The sequence below is a fragment of the Cebus imitator genome, unplaced genomic scaffold, assembly GCF_001604975.1.
Source record: "Cebus imitator isolate Cc_AM_T3 unplaced genomic scaffold, Cebus_imitator-1.0 Scaffold254, whole genome shotgun sequence".
Classification (NCBI taxonomy): Eukaryota; Metazoa; Chordata; class Mammalia; order Primates; family Cebidae; genus Cebus; species Cebus imitator.
The window spans coordinates 1,108,424-1,117,663 of NW_016107569.1; the positions used below are offsets into that span (position 1 = coordinate 1,108,424).

At 41.4% G+C, this 9,240-nt stretch overlaps 1 protein-coding gene, 1 non-coding gene and 1 pseudogene across 2 annotated transcripts in view; all 3 read right to left on the reverse strand.

The window, feature by feature from the left end:
• LOC108282995 overlaps positions 1-3,818 on the reverse strand; it is a 10,751-nt pseudogene extending 6,933 nt beyond the window's left edge.
• The window catches only part of ABL1 (ABL proto-oncogene 1, non-receptor tyrosine kinase), a 161,061-nt gene that overhangs the window by 83,661 nt on the left and 68,160 nt on the right, over positions 1-9,240 (reverse strand). The window lies entirely within an intron of this gene.
• LOC119467026 lies at positions 5,388-5,528 on the reverse strand. Its single transcript, XR_005195546.1, has one exon. It is a non-coding gene; the product is annotated as a U4 spliceosomal RNA (small nuclear RNA).

Sequence of the window (9,240 nt, forward strand, 5' to 3'; positions counted from 1 at the left end):
TTGGAGATAGAGTCTCACTCTGTCACCCAGGCTGGAGTGCAATGGCACGGTCTCGGCTCACTGCAACATCTGCCTCCCAGGTTCAAGCAATTCCCCAACCTCGGCCTCCCCAGTAGCTGGGATTACAGGCATGTGCCACCATGCCTGGCGGATTTTGTATTTTTAGTAGAGATGGGGTTTCACAACATTAGTCAGGCTGGTTTCAAACTTCTGACCTCAGGTGATCCAACAGCCTTGGACTCCCAAAGTGCTAGGATTATAGGCATGAGCCACTATGCCCAGCCTATAAATCCCTATTTTTAAAAGGTACTCTCATAAACATTTTAAAATAAAGTAATATAAACCTGTTTTAGAAAAGTCAGAGCAGGACTACTAATATCTTATTTTGTATTTCTATCCAGTCTTTCTTAAAATTTAAATATTTTGGTATCACACCTAAAAAGATATGTCTGTCCCACTTTATTTATCTTTTTTTCAGTCTTTCTAAGGTTCAATTCAGGTATATATTCCACTTTAAAACATATTGATTGTTTAATTAGTCCAGCTCTGGCTTTTTTGTTAAGAATTGTTCATGTTTACAAAGTGAAAAACACTCATTCTCTATTTTATTTGTTTTGTCATTGAGATTGCTGGACATCAGAGCTCCTTAAAGGGGAGTTACCTAAGCAACAAAATAATTTGGTCAGTTTTGCAAAATAAAGTTATCACTTAAATCTTTAAGCAACTAGGCCGGGCACAGTGGTTCACACCTGTAATCCCAGTACTTTGGGAGCCCGAGATGGGTGGATCATGAGGTCAGGAGTTCAAGACTAGCCTGGCCAAGATGGTGAAACCCCATCTCTTAAAAAAAAAAAAATCTTTAAGCTACTGAACATAGTCATCAATATATCATATCTGGACAGAGCGTAATTTATAAGTGTGATGACTTCAAACAGAAGTTTCTAATCTGTTGTGCAAGCACGTATGATACTGCCAGCAAAACACTTTTAAAACTAAGAGCAAAGGAACAGCTACAAGGGGAACAGACTATTCTGAAACCACTTCCAGGAACACGCTTTGTTTAAACAAAATGTATTAAGTGAAACCAGCTGTATTAAGGAAAGGTCAGTGCCATCTGAAGTGGAATTCTAAAACCACCCACTTCATAATATCAGGGTAATGATTCCTTCCTGTTTTATAAAGGAAATACTCAGTAGCAAACTAGCTACAGGACCGCAAGGCAAGGAGCAGTTCACCAATGGAAAAAAGGCCCAGCTGTAGAGCAAGTGGATGCTCACAAGAAACCACTTAGGTCACACTAACTAGGCCAGCCAGCTTTATGCCTCCATGCCACTCACACCAAGCAGTGCTGAAGAAACGGGAAGGGACTCATGCACAGCAAAAGGGAGGTTAACCTGGTATTTACGACACACTTTTGAGGGTACCAGAGAAAAGAAACCTGCAGTCAGAAATAATCAGCATATTCTCCATTTGAAAGCCAAGTGAATCCCCTGTTCCTGGGGGAAGAGGAACTCTAAAATGCACACCTTTGTCATATCTAAAAACGAACACAAATCTCAAGAAAAGTAAAACCTACATTGTAACTAAGATTCCATTATTTAAAATATTTTTCCCTTAGTAACAAAAGCATAAGAAAGAGCTTGCTCCTCCAAAGACTTTCTTGGAGTAACGAATCTGGGCCTCTATGAAGTCATGTAACCCAGTCAACAGTGATCGCCAGTTATGAAAGCATTTCCCAATGTACCACCCAATACAGCTAGTAAGACTGTAATCAAAACAATGCAGTTGAGAAACGCAGCCACTAATCATTTTATTTTGGAAACCAATTAAGGAATGATGAAGGAAGGAAAAACAGTGATTCATTTGTTTTGATAAAATCTGGCCTTCAAATGATCGAACAGGCCAGGAAATACACATATTTCTATGGTCTAAGGTGTCTTAAACTTGGCTTTTAAAAAAAGATTATTCCAAAGTTTGTGAGCAAATTAATCAGCTGGTTCATAAACCAAAGTCTCTTGACTATGACATATTCTGCTAACTTTATGGATGTGGGCTCACAGGTAAATAAATAAATAAATAAATAATGACCTACAGGCAGTTACAAAGTTGCAGCTTGCAATGTCTAACTCAACAAGATAGCAATGTGTCATGATTCAATGGCAACAGTCCCCAACATTTTTGGCACCAGGAACTGCTTTTGTGGAAGACAATTTTTCCACAGACCGGGGGTGGGGGGTGGGGGGATGGTTCTGGGATGATTCAAGTGGATTACATTTATTGTGCACTTTATTTCTATTATTATTACTTATATTGTAATATATAATAACTATACAACTCACCATAATGTAGAATCAATGGGAGTCCTGGGCTTGTTTTCCTACAACTAGACAGTCCCATCTGGGAGTGATAAGAGACAATGACAGAGCATCGGGCATTAGATTCTCATCCAATAAGGAGCACACAACCTGGATCCCTTGCACACACTGTTCACAATAGGTTTCATGCTCCTGTGAAAATCTGACAGGAGGTGGAGCTCAGGCAGTAATAAGCCAGATGGGGAGCGGGTGTAAACACAGACGCAGCTTCACTTGCTCATGTGCTGCTCACCTCCCGCTATATGGCTTGGTTCCTAACAGGCCACAGATCGGTCTGTGGCCTGGGGGCTGGGGGCCCCTGATCTATGGGACAGTGGTGGCTTAGGTTTGAAACTGCACTCAATAACTTGGTTTACCAGCCTCTGTTAAAAAGCAAGCAACACTCAGTACTAAAATTGTAGTCAAAATGTGCAACACAGCTTGCACCAACTCTAGTTATTTCTCAGAAGAAATAGTTTGAAATTTCTAAAATGCATGGAGAGGACAGAATCAGCAAATACCAAAAGTGTGAAGAATGTTCCAATTACAGGAAATCCTGGTTAGTATGGATACCACCAATTTAAAACTCATGATGATTGAGGCGCAGGTTAGACTTCACAATATGTATAAGGAAGAAAGGGGGCAGATGCTGGAGGAGTTGAGGAGGTGGGGGCAAATAGATTTATGGAAAAAACTTTTAAAGAAATCCATCAATACTGGCAGGAATACTAAAAACAAGCAAATTCCATATGAATCTTATTGGCTGATTGAAAAGTATTACCCTTGGCCAGGCACGGTGGCTCATGACTATAATCCTAGCACTTTGCGGGGCTGAGGAAGGCGTATCACCTAAGGTCGGGAGTTCATGACCAGTCTGGCCAACATGATGAAACCCTGTCTCCACTAAAAATACAAAAATTAGCTGGGCATGGTGGTAGGTGCCTGTAATCCCAGCTACTCGGGAGGCTGAGGCAGGAGAATCACTGGAATCTCGGAGCCAAAGGTTGCAGTGAGCCAAGATCACACCATAGCACTCCAGCCTGGGTGACAAGAGCGAAACTCCATCTCAAAACTAAAAAGTATTATCCTTTAGTAGCATTTTGGAAGCCATCGCTTCATAGAGACAAGATGGTGTTAGTGATGGTGTTAGGGAAAAAGCATCTGATTAGAAACTAGAAAGCGGCTGCAAGGGTAGTTCTGGGGCTCTGCCACTTTCTAACTTAGTGATCACTGGCAAGCCACTTAACCTTTCTGAGAATCTTAGCACTACAGTAGGGACACGATCTGTCATCTCAAAGACATCAAATGGGATGTCATATGATCAAATTTGCCAAGTACAGTGACATAAACAAAATGTACTATATTATTTCAACTATCTCTTGAAATACCCTACTCAACATTTTTCACGCATCTTAAGCCCTCTTATGCGTTACCCCAATTCAGTACTTCCTCTCCGTGTGCCATTCAGGGTCCCAGGTCAGAAATCACATCTGACATGGCTCCTGGTGTGTCATGGAGAAATGGGAAGAACTGAAGGACTCATAGGACCACTAGGGGCAGAACAGGAAGGGAAAAAAAAAAGCATGAAGAAGAGGAGGAATGAACTTAAAGTCATCCTGTCCCTGTCAACACTGCCGAGACTTACTTATGTTATCATGGGAGCTACCATGTGACCACCTGAAGGGCAGAAAGTAAAATCCTCCAGTTGAGCAAACAACTCAGTGGCATGAGAAAGGAAAAATGACATATTAGCAATGGGAAGCTTAGAGTAAAGTCCTGGAGGCTGTAAGACTCAACCTGTAAGGAGTCCTGGTATGTCCTGGCAAAAATGTAAGCCTTCTCCCAAAGTGAGCCCAAGGGGACCCGGTGTCTACTTCCTGGGTGAAAACACAATTCTGTTGTTCACTTGATTTCTTCCTTTTTCTTTTTTGAGATGGAGTCTTGCTCTGTCGCCAGGCTGGAGTGCAGTAGTGCAATCTCGGCTTACTGCAACCTTTGCCTCCTGGGTTCAAGCGATTTTCCTGCCTCAGCCTCCTGAGTAGCTGGGACTACAGGCGCGCGCCAACATGCTTGGCTAATTTTTGTATTTAACACAGACAGGGTTTTACCATGTTGGCCAGGCTGGTCTTGGTCTCCTGACCTCGTGATCTACCTGCCTCGGCCTCCCAAAGGGCTGGGATTACAGGCGTGAGCCACCGCGCCTGGCCCTGTTAACTTGATTTCTTTCTTGCATCCTATCTGGGTTTAAGTCTAGGCTTGGTTTTGAAGCAAGTGTGATCTTCAAGCAAGTAAATGCATCCCTCTGGATCAATTTAATGGCTTCTTAAATTTTAAACCTTCCTTCTTGGTGTCATTTCCCTTCTTAAGGGTGTTCTTTAGTGATGGTATTAGGGTTCAGCAAAGGGACAGAACAAATAGGATATATGTATACATGAAAGGGAGTTTATTTGGGAGAACTGGCTCACATGATTACAAGGCAAAGTCCCAATATAGGCGGTCTGCAAGCCAGGGAAGAGAGAAGCTGGTAGTAGCTCAGTCCAAGTCAGAAAGTCTAAAATCCAGAGAAGCCAATAGTGCAGCCATTAGTCTGTGGCCAAAGGCCCAAGAACCCCTGGCAAGCCACTGGTACAAGCCTGAGTCCAAAAGCCTTAGAACCTGGAGTCTTATGTTGAAGGGCAGGAGGAGTGGGAGGAAGCATCCAACATGGGAGAAGGAAGGAAGCCAGGAGACTCAGCAAGCAAGCAAGCTTATCCCACCTTCTTCTGCCTGCTTTATTCTAGCTGCACTGGCAACCAGTTGGATGGTGCCCACCCACACTGAGGGTGGGTCTTCCTCTCCTAGTCCACCAACTCAAATGTCAATCTCCTCTGGCAACACCCTCACAGACACACCCAGAAACAATCCTTCAACCCGATCAAGTTGACACGTAATATTAACCATCACAGTGATGAATTCTCAGTGGTAAATTCTTTTTGTTTTCATTTATCTAATGTCTTTATTTCACTTCATTCTTATTATTTTTTTTTTAATCAGTCTCCGTAGAGACTGTCAAAAATTGCCAGTGCCGACTGTATTGCAAGTCGTCACGGCAGGGTATTGGGAAAAGTTTTCAATTGGCAATAATTGCACCTCGGATAAACCTCATTGGCTACGATACTGCCACTGCGCAAAGCTCATTCTTATTCTTTAAAGATTGTTTTATGGCTACACAATTCTAGATTAACAGTTATTTTCACTGCCTACTTTGAAAACACTGCTTCAGGAGTTCCACTCTTGGTATAGAAAAGCCAGTTGGCATACTAATTGACTAACTGTGGTTCCTTGTAAGTGATCTGTCTTTTCTCTCTTGATATTTTTAAGAATCTTTTCTGGTTTTGATGTTCTATAGTTTCACAGGTTTACTGATATGCTTAGACATGAATTTCTTTCCTTTCTTTCTTTGCTGCTTTGGAATTTGATGGGCTTCCTGAACTAGATAATTTTTGTCTCTCATTACCACTCTTAGAACCTACTCCAAGCAAGGCCCCTACCCTAGATTCTATAATTTAAAAGATTCCACCTCTCCCCATAGGGCAAGGGGTCTGAAGATCCAAGGAGATGCACCCACCCTGAGTCTGATCATCATATTCTAGGTATCCAGGATCCAGGAATTCCCTACTTAATTGAATCTATGCCACATTCAGGGTTTTGCATGGGGCTTTTCCATGGGTCTATTATGAAAGTAGAATGCTGGGTAGGCACAGTGGCACATGCCTGTAATTCTAGCACTTTGGAGGTGAGGCAGAAAGACTGCTTGAGGCCAGGTGTTCAAACCCAGCCTGGGCAACACAGTGAGACCAGGCTGGGTTTGAAAGCTACAAAAAATAAAAATAGGCCGGGCGCGGTGGCTCAATCCTGTAATCCCAGCACTTTGGGAGGCCGAGGCGGGTGGATCACGAGGTCAAGAGATCAAGACCATCCTGGTCAACATGGTGAAACCCCGTCTCTACTAAAAATACAAAAAATTAGCTGGGCATGGTGGCACGTGCCTGTAATCCTAGCTACTCAGGAGGTTGAGGCAGGAGAATTGCCTGAACCCAGGAGGCAGAGGTTGCGGTGAGCCGAGATCGCGCCATTGCATTCTAGCCTGGGTAACAAGAGCGAAACTCCGTCTCAAAAAAAAATAATAATAAAAATAAAAATAAAAATAAAAATAGCTTGGCATGATAATTAGCAGTCCCGGCTACTCAGGAGAATTGCATGAGTCCAGAAGTTCAAGGCTATAATGAGCTATGATCAGGCCACTGTACTCCAGCCTTGGCAACAGAATAAAACCCTGTCTCTAAAAAAATAGATAAATAAAAAAGAAAGCAGAATGCACCAGCATGTGAGCATAGGCCACAGTTGCCACTTAGAAGCATGCTTGTGAGGAGCGTGAACAGAGCTTAGACATGCAGGCTGAAGTATCTTCACATGTGTGCATGAGGCCCCTCACAGCATGGAGAAAGCTGGGGGAAAAAAGACAAAAGGGCTGGGCCACAGGCGAAGGTCTGGCTCACTCTGTGCTGCTATGTGCCAGCACAGAGCTCTGTGGAGTTCAAGAACTCTAAATGTAAACCTCATCTTCTAGATTATCACAGAGACATATTTGTCAAGGTAGAAGTATAGCCATATTTTATTTCACAGTCTGTCACATTTGTAACTTTTAAATATTTAGACATGGACTGTGGGCCTCCATTTAAACTATTGTGCTAGCCTCCACAAATGACAGACAAAGGCCTGTTGTTCATCAATTATGAAGATTCTCACTCATCATCTATTTCAATGTTATCTCTTTGCCACTATCTGCAGAAGCTTCTTCTGGAACTCCAATTAGACATAAGTTGGATCTTCTCACGGAATCTCTGAACCTCTCATGTTTTACGTCCCTTTGTTTCTATAAGCTTCAGCCTGTGTTATTTCTTCAGACTTACCTTCTACTTCACTAATTCTCATTTCTGCTGTTTCTATTCTAATACTTAACCAGTCCATAATTTTTTTTTTATCTAAATGTTGATGCTTTTCACTTCTGAACATTATATTTGATTTTTTAAAAATAAATTACCTGGTTGTTTTTGATGGTATCTCTTTCTTTACTCATATTTTCATTTCCTTCCTTTGCTTCCCCAAAGGTACTAAATTAACTTACAGTCTATATTCAATATTTCCAATATCTGAAATTATGAGAGGTTATTATTGTTTCTACTGACTCTTGTTCATTATATTTTGTTTCAGGGGCTGTGTGTGTGTGAGTGTGTGTGTGTGTGTGTGTGTGTGTGTGTGTGTGTGTCTTTTGGTTCATATTGTTCATATTGGCTGCAGTGATCTGTGGGGACTTTGAGTTAGGGAAGACTTAAACTTGCTTTTGTCAAGTACTCAGAGACGGTAAAAACTCAGGTCCACTTTAAATCAAGATTTCCAACTTGCAGCTATTGGAGGTCACATAAATAGTGTAAAACCAGTTTCTAAACCCATGTGGGAGCAGCTGGTCAGCAGCTACAAGTTCTCATGTGATTTTTTTTCTTTGCCCTCCACTCAAAGTGAAAGCTGAGACAGAAATATTCCTTGCTGGTTGAAACAGTGTAAAGTGCGTCTCCCCAGTACATTTTCTCTCTGATGGTATACCCTCTCTGTAGAAGCTTTAAGAGAAATTGTCCTGAATCACTGATCCCTTTCTCTACTCTAAGAGAACCCAAGGCTTGTATTTTATGTTTTCTGAGGAGCAGGTTAATTATATGGTCACAAAATGTCTCCCCACAGATTGCTTTTTAGATGCAAGAAGTTTCAGGAAATCACAGGGAGAAAAAGATTTATTTATTTATTTATTTATTTTTAGATGGAGTCTCGCTCTGTCATCCAGGCTGGAGTACAGTGGCGAGATCTCAGCTCACTACAACCTCTGCTTCCCTGGTTCAAGCAATTCTCCTCCTGCCTCAGCCTTCCAAGTAGCTGGGACTATAGGCACCCACCACCACACCTGGCTAATTTTTTATATATTTAGTAGAGACAGGGTTTCACCATGTTAGCCAGAGTGGTCTCGATCTCCTGACCTCGTGATCCGCCAGCCTCAGCCTCTCAAAGTGCTGGGATTACAGGCATGAGCCACCGTGCCCGGCCACAGGGAGAAAAAGTTAAGGGAAAAAACAAAAACAACAACAAAAAACAAAGGCAAGAGGAAAACTAGCAACTATCCAATGAAGGAACTAGACAGTACCTTGACCAAATAATCAAAATTAATATCACTAATGACAGGCAGAAAGACAAGGTATGCAACTGGATGTAATACCATGAGAAAGACACAGCATTACTCCTGTAATATCCTAAAACAGAAATATGTCACTTCAATAATAACAAAACATCAAACAAACCAGAACTGAAATGTTCAAGCCAAAATTGAAAAACATTCTATACAATAACTGCTCCACGTTCTTGAAAAATACCAATGTCATACAAGACAGAAAGATTGAGGAGCTGTTCCAGGTACAGGATATTAAAGATCATGACAGATTAATGTAATCCATGATCCTGGACTGGAGCCGACAGCTGAGGGGATAAGTGCTAGAAAGAGCATTACTGGGAGAATTGAGGAAATCGGAATATGGATTTTAGGTTAAATAAAAATATTCTATCAATGGTAAATTTCTGAAAGTTAATAATTATACTGTAGTTATATAAGAGAAAATCCTTGTTCTTACAAAATACACTTGAAGTATTAAGGGATAAAAGGGCAAAATATTGTAACCTATTCCCAAATGATTCAGAAAAACAAATTTTACACCCATACACATATAGAAAGGGGAGAAATGATAAAGCAAATGTAATGTGGCAATATGTTAAAGATTGATCAATCTAACTAAGTAAAGGACAT